Raw genomic sequence first — 12,703 nt, 5'->3', positions numbered from 1 at the left:
TAGCATAAAGCATATAACTGCGATTATCGCCTAGCTTTCTTTTTCTGTGTCTTGCAGATTTACTAATCAGATTGCCAAAATTTCAGTATGTACCAAACAGTATATTAAAAGGACAAAATGATTCTTTCAGTGTTTTTATTGACTGCGTCACACTAAAGCCGTGACTGACCCACTGGCCTACCACATGCACAGATGTTAAAAACATGCTCCCCACACAGTAACCTGTATATCCTGAAATCAGGACTGAAGAAAAGTAATTTAACAGAGCCATCATGGCTCACTTAAGCACCCCCCTCTCTCTCCAGCTGTCTCTCTTTCATCCCTTTCTTGAAGTGCTGTGGCTAAGGTCCAGTTTCATGGGCTTAAATTGAATCAGGAAAATCAACTTCGTCTTCATCCTCATCTTTAATGAGAAAGGTGGTGGGATTTCCAAGGTGCTGCTCAGCTCTGTTTTCTTTAAAAAGGTCTCACTGTTCTGGGAAGGAAGCCTAGAGAAATGGATTAGCTAAAACCCAGAGGAAGGAAGAAATAGATATGCTAGACCACATCACAGTATGCACACAAACTCATATATTGTAGGAAAAAACCTAAAGGCCAAGATAGCAAGGTGTTATAGGAGCTCTTAGGAGGTTATCCCCTTGCAGCTCAGAATCAAACAAGAGCAGAGAGGAGAGGGAAGGAGGAAAATCTAAAACACATTTTTACCCTTTGCCTCGACATGTGGAACCTGTACTGGGACTGTTTTCTTTTCATCTGGCTGTGATGGGGCTAAGGGATTTCTACAGTGTCCCCTCTGCCCTCCCCTCCCAGGAGGGCTGTGCTGACCTAATTATCGACCAGGACAGCCACTTGCTGAGAACAACAGCGCCTTCGCAGCTTTATGCTAAGTCCCCATATCCTCTGCTAGCTAAAGTTCAGCACTATATCACCTTTATGCTAAATGGTCTTGCATCCTCTTTTGCTGTGAGTTGAACCCATGACCAGTCATACAAAGCTGGGACTTCCAGTAAGATTAAGGTCCTCACAAAATAGTGAAACTGCACTTTTAATTAACAGAAATATGTTGGCAAGAAAACTGGCTTCAGTGCTAGTGGGAGTGGTTCATTTCCTTATTGCTGCATCTGCAAATGTTGCTGGATGGCAACTGGTAATCAGTATATATGAAAAACAAACAAGCAGCAGCAGCAGGAAAAAAAAGAAGAAGTAACCCTGTAATTTTAACATACTTCATCTTAAACCACATGATAAATGGCATCTATCACTTGAAGGATCATGTTTGATGGATGGAGATGTAATGCCTCGCTGAAACTTAATCCGTTTCTAAGTGTGGTTCAGAACAAAGTGTGTGAAATGTAGTGAGGCAGATTAAGAATGAGTGGAAGTTGGCGAAATCAAGTAAAGCAGCTTCAGGTTTGAAAAAGAGGATGCGTGGGTGTGATAAAGACCACCGTCTTCTCAACCTCAACTCTGTCTGTCAACTGTCAGTGCTCACTCATGCACACAGACACATGAAATTTGTGCAATGAGGGCTTTCCTTTTCCCTCACAAGTTTCCCCCACAGCTGAGACACTGACGAGCATCACTCTGCCCACACACAGCGTGGGGTCCATGTCAGCGCTCTGCTTACATTTGTGATCTTCTGCTGGGTTTGTGTCTTCTTGGGATCCCCTGTGCACCACAAAGTGACATTTAAATAAAATGCGGTATCGTAAAAGGTTGACGGATTATGGTAAATTTTCTCTCATCAAAAACTCATCTGTCAGCAGCAGGTCAATTCTGAAAAAAAGAAGAAAATGAGTCCTCTGATTTACTGTTACACCCAGTTACAGAGCATCTAAAGTGCAATTCTGGTTCACTGCAATTTGGTGAGATCTGGGTAAATTCCTGCAAAACAAAAAACAGACTCTTTGTGTTTAGTGCTCATGGGTAAAAACAAGTCTGCTAACATGCTACCTTAGGTGGCAAAACCAGCTTTACAGTTGGTATTAAAAAATATAAATAATTTCCTAACCACTTGTTGTCAGACTCACTCTAAAATCAATTGCTAAAGCCTTGTTCACGCAGGCCTGGTATTTAGTGATCCCCCAGAAACCATCCATTACTTGGAAAAATATGTATTCTGTGACCAGTTGGCAAATGGTTGCTGGAATTTCCTGGAAACTGGTCACAAAAAGGTATACGGTGCTGCACCAAAAACCTCCTTGGGATCGCTTTGGTTGCCACGCTTGCCTATAGTTTGCATAGAAGTTACTGATTTGTCTGTAAACACCAAGTGAAAATGTGTGATGCAAACCAGAAACAGAGAACATTTGTCTCGAAAGAAAAAGTGACAACTTTTCAAAGGTGTTAGTTGCAGCTGTGAGGGGCAAAATTCACTTTGAAGACAAACTTTCTCAGTTTACAGTTTTCATCTTCCATGCAAATTATGGGCAACTGCAGCAATCTGCTAGAGACCAAAGCAAACATGAGGAAGTTTTTGTTGCATTACCCGCTTTACGATTTTCCCTAACGATCACAGGTTGCCATGATGTATAAAGTTAATATAATTTTTCACCATAGATATGTAATATTTACACAATGTCAAGCTTTAGGAAAAACTAATTATCTCATAGTTGCAAAAACAATCCAACCTGTCACTTAACTTAGTTTCATTTTTGCATAACCGAGAGTTTAAGTGCAGATTTTGTATTTGTTGTATTTGTGTCCTTATGCGGTTATGAGTAGACGAGATGGGGGTCTCCTTATGGATTCCATAAAGATCAGGTAACCACAGCATTTCTCCACCTTTGCATTTAACTGACTCACAAACAGTGACACGCTCACCACAGTGTAGGCAAGAAAAACCACAAAGGAGGTGGGAGGTGAGAGCGATGCAGGGGGGGGTTAAAACTAACCATAAACTAGCTGGGAATCCCTCTCAGGCTGCTCAGAAGAGGTGTGGTGAGTTAAAGGATACAGATGTACGCATAAATTAAACCTCAGTAGTTGAAGTTGCGCTGTAGAGATTCAGTGCTCTGCAGATGGTGCAGAGGTGGACAGAAAGGTCAAAGGTTTCTTCACATGTTTACATTTTTCTCATTTGTAAATTACACCAAAAAATCCCAGCTGAGAAACAGCTAGGTGTCGTGGAAACTTTCCCTTAATTTCAAGTAAACCAGCAGTCACAAATGTCCTGAGAAGCCTTAACTTGATGACTGTCTATATCAGTGTGTTGATACGTTCCTGATATTTAAAAATGCAAAAAGGGAAATTATGTGATGCAACTTCATAAACATCAAGAGAGATCAATTTCACCTGGAAAAGGATAAAAACAAACACTGCGTAAACAAAGTGAGCTCAGTTTGCAGTTTCACAAGAAGGAGTCATACTGAAAATACAAACTTTTACTTCCAGTAAAAGTTAGTTCAGCTGACAAGCTTGGTGGCCCTGTGTTAAATGACCAGCCATTTTGACTGTTTGTCTTCTGGGAAAACAGCAGTCCTCCGTTACTGTATGTGTGGGCACAAACTTGTGACATTTACTTGAATAGAGCAGAAGCAAGTAGCCTAATTTGGAAATAACACACGCAGATGCGGTTGGCGTGTGGTAACTCAAAACACGTTGATGCTGGAGAAAAACGGATGCTGGTTTAAGAATATTTCAGTTATCTTCATATTACACATATTCCTGTGTGTTTTATGTAGGCATGCATCCTATGTAGTAGGTGTTGGGTGGCTTTTGCACATGGTTGGTGGTCCAATTATAAAAACACTGAATTCTGAAATTACTCTGCATGGCAGTTGCATGGCAGCTTTCATGCCCATGTTGTGTGAATGACAAAGATCCTCTAAGATTAAAAGGCATTACCACATATTTTAATATATTGCACTATACTTTTCAGCATTTAATGCTTATGGTCCGCTCAAAAATTCAGAGTTGGGTGGAGGTGTTATATCATGTCTTACATCATGTTGAGTGGTAACAGTCAGGTTAGTGGTTTTGTATGTCTGACGTGGTGGTACCTCTGAAGTGCTAAAATGGGGTAAAATAAGTTAAAGACTGCGGGATTAATGTCATATTTCATAGGTCAGAGGCCTTGTTGCAGCAGTAGTGTGAGTGTTAATGTGTTTGGTTGGAAAGAGATGCAGACACGGGACTGGGTTGTCATTTGAAACCTAGCTTCTGAAAACAGAGCACTCTGGTGACATGTGAAACCTGAAGTGCTGATTGAATTTGGTCACATTCACGAAAGCATGCACTGACAAGAAAAGAAAGAAAGAAAGAGTTCGCACACAAGCACACATCTTCTTCTCTCAAAAGCAGTCTGTGTTATTGCACAGCGTGTGCATTTGAAGCAAACTTCCTCCAGATAAAGCTTGCACAGACGTCTGGGTTCCAATGGAAAATCCTGAAACCAGTACCACAGGCGTTCTTTCTTTGCAGCTCAAAAGCTCCTCCCATCTGCGCCCCACCTGATAGGTTTTCCTCTTCCTCTGCGTCCAGACGGACCACGCCAAAATCCAGACTGGAGTACAAACACAGGCATGCGAGTAAAGGTTTGGCAGGTGTATAGAGAGACAGCAGGGTGAAGGGAAAGTTGGGCTGACTTGAATTGTACTTTCAGAGTTGGAGAGGGTGAGACAGGTAGGGTGAAAGGGAAAAGAAGGTGAGCGAGCGAGCGAGAGAGTGTAGTGACGAGAATGAAGTGGCTTGCTGTTATGGGTGTGATGGAAAGGAGAGAGAGGGAAACCCAGACACAAACATAAACACTGGCAAACACTTCAATGATTCCTCTTTCTAAACCTCACCCTTCACCTCTCTCGTCAGTTTCCAAGCATAAATAAATATGACATGGAAAAGCATCAGACAGCCTCCATACATCGCAAAGAAACACCAGCCTGTAAGTGAACAAGTAAAAGCAAAAAGCGTCATGGTAAATTTTGTTGTTTCCATTCAATAAAATGACCAATTGGATTAGACTGTCTGACTGTCACTGCTTCACTGCCATCCCATTAGATATCTGCTTGTTCTTCTTCATAGTCACAAACCTGAAATAGATGAGAAAAAACAGCAAGAAAGTCTTGCCTTTCTTTACCAAGAGTAACACACAAATGCTCTCACACTTAAGAAATATATACCGCAAAACAATATCCGAGGGTCATCGTTCCATGATCGGACAGAGGAGACCATAAAGGCGTGTGACTGATCCAAAGAAAGCTGAAAAAAACAACAACTATTCCATCACCATACAAATGTGCATAGTCACATACTATTGAGTAGTAATGTTAAAACACAAGTTGCTTGGCTTTTTCCTTGAAAGGCACCATGTCACAGATTACTGCAGCTCCCTGGCCTGACTGGCAATGACATCATGCCTAGGCCTACTCCCAAAGATCCCTATTGCTGGCAAACAGCCAGTCCTACATCTGCGAGGAGCCCTACACATATTAACACACATGGACATGGATACCCACGGAGCAGCATAAATACCCCAATGTTAGGAATCAGCCAATCCATTGTTTCTCTGGGCAAGAGCATAGTAAAGATGCTCTGCTGGTTCCAGTCCCAGAAAACAACTGTATGCTCATTCAATAGTGAGACTCAACAGAGCAAAATGATTTGGGTCAATTATGTCGACTTTGTTTTAGTGTTCATTTTTAATCAACATTTTCAAAGGCAGACAATAAAATTTAATCAGAACCCCATTAAATGACCAAATTGTTCAAATTCCAAAATGGAGTATATATATATATTAGGGGTGCAACGATACACAAAATTCACGGTTCGGTTCGGTTCGATACTTTGGTGTCACGGTTCGATATTTTTTCGATACAAAAACATGTTCATGCATTTTTAATGTCATTTATTAAAATTATAAATATATATTTTAACTCAAAAGTACAGTTTTTAAATTTAACCCTAACCCTTGTGCGCGTTTTTTATTTTGACAGCGAATGCGCACCTGCGGACCACTTATGTGCAGCCCTGGTCATATTGCAGCCACAGAAATTATTTTGTCCATGAAACCATAAAGCTGCACTTTCTTTTTGCCTTATAGTCTGATTTGTCATAACTTCTCCGTTTTGTGGTAAGCTTTTCTTTGGCTGTCACTTCTTCACCCTGACCTGTCTTATTTGGCTCAGCAGAACTGAAATGCTTTTACACGCTCACTCACATAAGCTCAGCGATTCTCTGCGCGATCAACCTCTCACATGTGTAAGCTGCGGGAGATTTCACTTGTCATGTTTGCATAGTAAGCTAACGATTAATAAGACGATGTCAGAGGAATTGGTGCACAAATTATCATCACTCACAGATCAGTGCTGTCGCTCTCTATACACAGTTCGCACGATTGCAAAGTGAAAGCAAAAAAACAAGCGCAAATTCAAACGCGACTTCAATATGTCACATATTGACAGTGGCTCACCGATGCCAATGACATAATTACCCAGCTACATTTCTGAAAGAATGCAAAAGCATTGACATATATTTTTCCTACAATAGCCCGACGGGCAGGGAAGAGATAGATTTTGGTAGCCCGTCTGAAAAAAATCGCTAGCTCCGGGACGTCGAGCTAGCGATATTGCAAGCCCTGTATCTGATTGAGGAATCACTCATCTTTGGGAAAGAGAGTTTATTACAGAGAAATGTCTCTTTCCAAAATAAAAGCTATACTATCCGCTTCTTCTGGGCTATATTCTCAGCAGCATAAGGAGAATCATGTGCCAACAGCTGTCTAAATGACTCGGCTAAAGTTAGTAGCATGCTTGCTTTTTTTTGTCTGCTTCCACTTGTCTTTGCACTAGGATGATGTCGGCGTAAATGTGCAGTCATATTCGTTGTGTTCCCACTAGTGCTTTCAGGTTAATCTCGTTGAAATGACCTTAACGCCACAACACGGCAAATCTCCGTTAACGAGCTACCACCGATCGCTCCGTGCATGGGGCTAGACGGCCAACACGTTAACGAGCTAACTGCGCTAACACACTAGTTCCCACCCATGTAATTGAGCATTGCATGGCACATCCAACATACTGTTTTACTTTAGTCCATGACTCGCTTACCTTCAGGGTCATACGTCACATGAAAACCAAAATAATTCCAAACGCCAGATCTGAATGAGGGTGGGGGAGGTTCAGTTTGCCTGTTGCAAGTAGAGCTTAACTTCTGTCTCGCTAGCTTGCCCTGCGCTCTTCCTTCTGACGATGCTGTCTGTGTGGAGCGCTCAGTGGATCTGCGCTCGACAGTGCAGCCTGGGCGGAGTAGTCGAACACAGATTCACTGAGCGCTCCACACAGACAGCATCGTCAGAAGGAAAATTGATAAAATAAATTACAAATGTTGTATTGTTCGATACATATGCGTACCGAACCGAAAGCACTGTATCGAACGGTTCAATATCGATACGAATATCGTTGCACCCCTAATATATATATATATATATATATATATATATATATATATATATACATATATAGATAGATAGATAGATAGATAGATAGATAGATAGATAGATAGATATCATCAAACGTTTCCACTATAAAGCCATGTGCATGCATGCAAAGGTTGACATTTGCGAACAACCTCTTGTATAGAGATATGAATCATATGTTTACTACTCTAGTAGCTGCATGCTCATTTTTGACTTTTTCAAAAATCACTCAATTTGTAGCAGAAAGAGTGGAGCTAAAGACTCTTAATGAATCAATTAATGTGCATGGGTGGGGGTTGCTACACAGTGAAAGACAGTTTAACATCTTGTTCAGCCACTTGACCTAGGATGTGAATGTCTAGCAGTCCAGTCTTCTCCACGAGCTTCTTAAATAGCTTCTAAAAACACATTATTGGGATTTTAAAATGACAGGATGATGCAAGTATGTTTAATTATATATTTCTAGCTTCTTTTAAGTAGACTGTTCTACCCAGTAATTTAGTGTCCATGTGTTCTTCATTTTCATAAAAGAGGAGTGAAAGTTTATCAGATGCATAGAGCCTGATTCACACAACACAACGTGGCACAGACATAATAAACTGCTTGTGTGTGTGTGCATGTGTGTTTTATGCAGACATCTCTGTGTATGCCTTCTTGTTTACTGAGTGTATGTGTGTGTGTGTGCGAGTGTGTGTGTGTTGGTGCTGGATCATACCGCTGGGGTCAATCTGGGCCAGCTGCTTGGAGCTGACGGAGTGAGCCACACACATGCTCAGCTGTGACCTTAAGGGAAACAAGAGGAAAGATGAGAACTGAGAGAAGGAAGAAGGAACAAGGGAAAAGAGGGGAAAGGGGAAGGGAAAATACCTTAAACACTGAGACACATCAAACTATGAGTGAATATGAAGCCAAAAAATCATTTTAAAAATCTAGATTTTGATATTGTGATATATGTTTCTTGTCGTAGTCTTTCAATGAATTTAAGGGCATTACCTACCTTTCTGTATGCAGCCTTCTTTGTCAGAGGCAGTCTTCCGTCACAGAACATAACTAACTCACAGGAAATTATGGTTGTAGTGTACGAAATGCAGTGTTTGTCTATACAAAGGTTGCTGGAAGTTGCTGTGAAATCAACTCCTACAGACCCCTTTACGCAGCTCTAAAGACTGGTCAGTAACCCCTTGATAACAACAGGTTGCCAAGGACTGCTTCCTCAATTTGCTGGCGAATGGTTGTGAAAGATTGCTTGCTGTTGCTAGGTGAATTTGGTTGCAGGTTGTGATTCCTTAGGACAACAGCAGGATGCTGTGGTTGCCCATAGCTCAAAAACTACTAGGAGCATTGGGACAAAAACTGGAAACTATTTGCCTTCATAGTAAAAATTCCACATTTGGAAGTGTGTTGGTGTCAGTGGTAAGGCACATGTTTTCCTTTGAAGGCAAATATACTGAATTTCTGGGATGCTTTGCACTTTTTCAAGATTTGGTGGTTAGCTAATGAGTACTCGCAAGTAAATTCACACCATGGGCGACCTTAGCATTCTGCTAGTCACCAACAATGTCTCAAGGGTTTTGGTGCAGCAACCTCTCTGTGACCATTTTCATTCAGCAACAACCAGAAACCCCAGGCAACCACACCCCAACTGGTTGGGAAGGTTGTCAGGAGGTCACTGACCAATCATTAGGTCTATGTGACTGAGGCTTTAGGCTATAAATACTCTGATGGGGGACACAGTTCATGACACACATCGCTAAACTGTTCAAAAACCCAATGGGCAACGAACTTCCAGCCTTTGTATTATGTTTTTGTGTTAATCTTTGTAACCTTATCTGAGGAATGTGATTACTGTTAAATGTTTTACCGTCCTGCAGTAATAATATTCGCAATTATATCCTCATGTCCATTTTCATGCAACCAGTACATTTAAGAAGAACAGTTCTCCTTAACAATAATTGAGCCTGAATATTTTTGGCTGTCTATACAGAGCAAGTAGAAAGTAAAACTATGTAAAAGTCTATTTTTACACCAAGAGGACTGTGGTGTTCCAGCTTGTGAAGCCAGTAAAGGCCTCACACAGAGATAGACACCATTTCTCCACACACATACTGCTTCACCACCCACTGCATGGTGTTTGTTTAATATAGCATTTCAGTGTGAGAACACTATATCCCACTCCCATCTTTCCTGTATAAGGGCACAGCTAATACATTTGTAATTAGTCTGACACTACACATGCACACACACATGCACACTTAGTCCCTGCTGCCTCATGGCACAGTCCAGAGTTTATCCTAACTGAGAAATAGCATCTGCTTCATCTCTCTTTTCAGCCAACCATGCTGCTCACAGAAAATCACTAACACTCTCATTCTCTTGTACACAAACTCATCCGTGCTGACACTCGCAAACTCATGCACGTGCACACGGTCGTTAAACAGGCATGAATGTTATTAGGGCTGGCACCAGTGCTGAAACCTTGTCTGTCTTGCTGTGATGCCGAGAAGTGCTGAAAGAACAGATTTAGACTTTTGTGTTCTTGGTGTAAGTAGGCCAACTCCTCGAAAGACAGATTCCTGCTTACCGTTGGCCTGGAGTTGTCACTGTGGTCGTAATAAATACTGGAAAAACAAAGTATCATTTGCTTAAAATCCTTGTATAGCCAAGTCAGCTGGGTATCTTGTTGCCAGAGAACGCAACGGGTCATTTTTCAAATAATACTGAGCCGTTGCTAAATTCAACTCATAAATAAATTGTGTCAAACATCAATGCGTCTGATATTCTTAACGGACATTAAGACGTGACCGCTGGCAGCAGATGTGTGCTATATTCGGCTGACTCTGGCATTTAACAGCAGCGAGACAAAAGTTTGTTTTAGCTTTACAACCACGCTGCTGTAGGCTGTTAAATAAAAAATAAATGATTGTCTTAATTTTTGTCCTGCTAGCTGCATGCTAACTTTTGCCTCACAAGACTGAAACATTAAAGTTATTTAAGGTCATAAATCACTCTTGTGATACTTTTTGGGACCAGAATCAGCTTTAAGTTTGAATTTAGCCAATAGTTTTGTCTTTAAACAATTACATGCAAAGCTAATGCCATTAGCACCATAGCTTTAGTTATACCTTGTGAGCACCACTAAGTAGTAGCATAGCTGTAGGGCTTAATTTCAGGCTGTGTGAAGCACAAAGGTCACTTAAAATCATGACAGGAAAAGTAAGCAAGCACTTTGTTGTGTATAGAAAAAAAAAGCTTGCTAAAATTAAATCGTTTTCCAATAAATTACTGGTTTATTCTATTACTTACTTAGACTTAAGTCCTCCCGCACTGATCGGCGCATTGGACGACAAGAGAACGCCATCGAACTCAGTCCATCGCGGCGGTTACTGCTTCATCCCATGACAGTTCGACCAAGCATAAATCTTTGAGGAACGTACTCCTCCACATTATTTTGGGTCTTCCTCGCTGTCTCTTTCCATTTCTCAGGTTCCACAGGACCGCAACGCGGGCGGGTCTCGGGTCCGGTAGCCGAAGGATGTGACCGGCGAATCTGAACCGACGCTTGGTGACTTGGACGTGCTCTACTCCAGCACGGTTCAATTATATTCAGAGGTTATGTTGTTAGTGGGGGGATATTGAAGTAGTGTTTAGTGTACTTTCTGGTTTCTCGTTAAGCTAAGCCTGACGCTTAGTTAAGAAAACTGAAAATAAATGTACTACAATCAAGGTAAATGTGGCAACTGTGATAATCCAGTTAAAAATTAAAAAAACCCAAACTGTTTTCATGACTGATGCTTTTGCAACCACCCCTAATCATTATTTTAACAGTAAAATCTGTCTAGACTTTACTATGAAGCACAGCGTAATGAGAAAACATTTGGAACTACTTGTATAAAAATATTGGCTCAGAATTGTATTTTTAGTTTTGTTTTCACGTGTCTTAGCTCCTGCTTTTGGTCATCATCGTCTTGCATCCTACTCACGAAAAAAAAAAAAAAAGCAACACAGTCGGACACAAAGACCAACTGGACATCTATGTTTAGCGGAATAGAGAGCGAGCAGAAGAAAAACCTCACCAAAAAGCTGAAAGCAAATATCCTCTGAAGCATAAAAAAGAAGAAGAATGATTTTGCATATAGAAGTGAGAAAACAGTCCATCTCAGAACACAGAGGAACAGGAAATATATGTCAGGCTGGAGCCACTGCTCTTCCTTCCTTTTACAGAGCTTACCGTCTTTAGGAGATAAAGATAGATGGAGGGGGGGTAACCCTGTTCGATACAGAGAAACCCTGTTGGAAAGGGGAGATAACCCCAAGAGTTCTTGAGTTTCTACAGAAGACCACCGTCACGCTTGATAGTTTTCTCATACAAAGGACTCATCTGAAAACACCTGGGGAAAAGTGTGTCCTGGAAATTGCAACCATAAAAAATGCACAGCGTACCACAGATTTCTGCCGAACCTCAGAACTGAAACTGATTTCTGAGTGAAACACACCTCCAGCTGAGGTTTGCTAGTCTAACAAATCTTTAAAAACTCCTCATTGTGTATGTGCAACATCCAAAAGCTATAGAACCAAAACTGAAAGGACATTCCAGAAGCCTCACAATTACCAAGCTGTGCTTATGTTCTCTGACAAATCAGAAACAATCTAGGCTTACAGCTGACTAATCTACACTATTGCGCTCTAATGTCTCACCAATCCTGGGAAGACGATTAACGTTCTGTAAGGCCTTGCTGGGAACCCCCCCCTCCCCAGTCTCACAATGATAGACGTCACAAGCACAAGCAGAGCTAAGCTGCATGGCATTTCTAGGATAAAAGTCCAAGTCCAAGTTAACACAAATTCCTGCTGGCAAGATGTTTAGTAAATCTATTTTTACAAGCACAGAAAGGCTGATCATTGTTTATATCACAGTGTTTAATCCCCGTTGCTTGAGGAGGCTTTCTTGTGGTTACAGCTCTCTAGCCAAAAGCATTGTCATTAAAATCCCATTTATACAGAACGTGTTGGAAACACTGCTGCAGATCTCTCTAATTTAAGCCACATCAATCAAAGAACATTTATTTTACAAGGTAGCTTGTTTTGTATGTAATCCAACATTGTTTAATTCCCTGAGGTGCAATTTGTTTCATTTTTAAATGATGCATACAACCCCAATATCATATAAAAAACCTTTGCATGCTTCTGCTAGCTTTGCAGAAAATTGAAGTTCATTCTACGCTACACAGGATAAAATAAAAAGTACCTTTTTAAAATGGGGGACCTAGATGCCAAACAGTGTGGGAAATTTTG

This window comes from Simochromis diagramma, unplaced genomic scaffold (genome assembly GCF_900408965.1).
Source record: "Simochromis diagramma unplaced genomic scaffold, fSimDia1.1 OVJJ01000026.1, whole genome shotgun sequence".
NCBI classification, from domain to species: domain Eukaryota; kingdom Metazoa; phylum Chordata; class Actinopteri; order Cichliformes; family Cichlidae; genus Simochromis; species Simochromis diagramma.
This window is presented reverse-complemented; position numbering follows the sequence as displayed.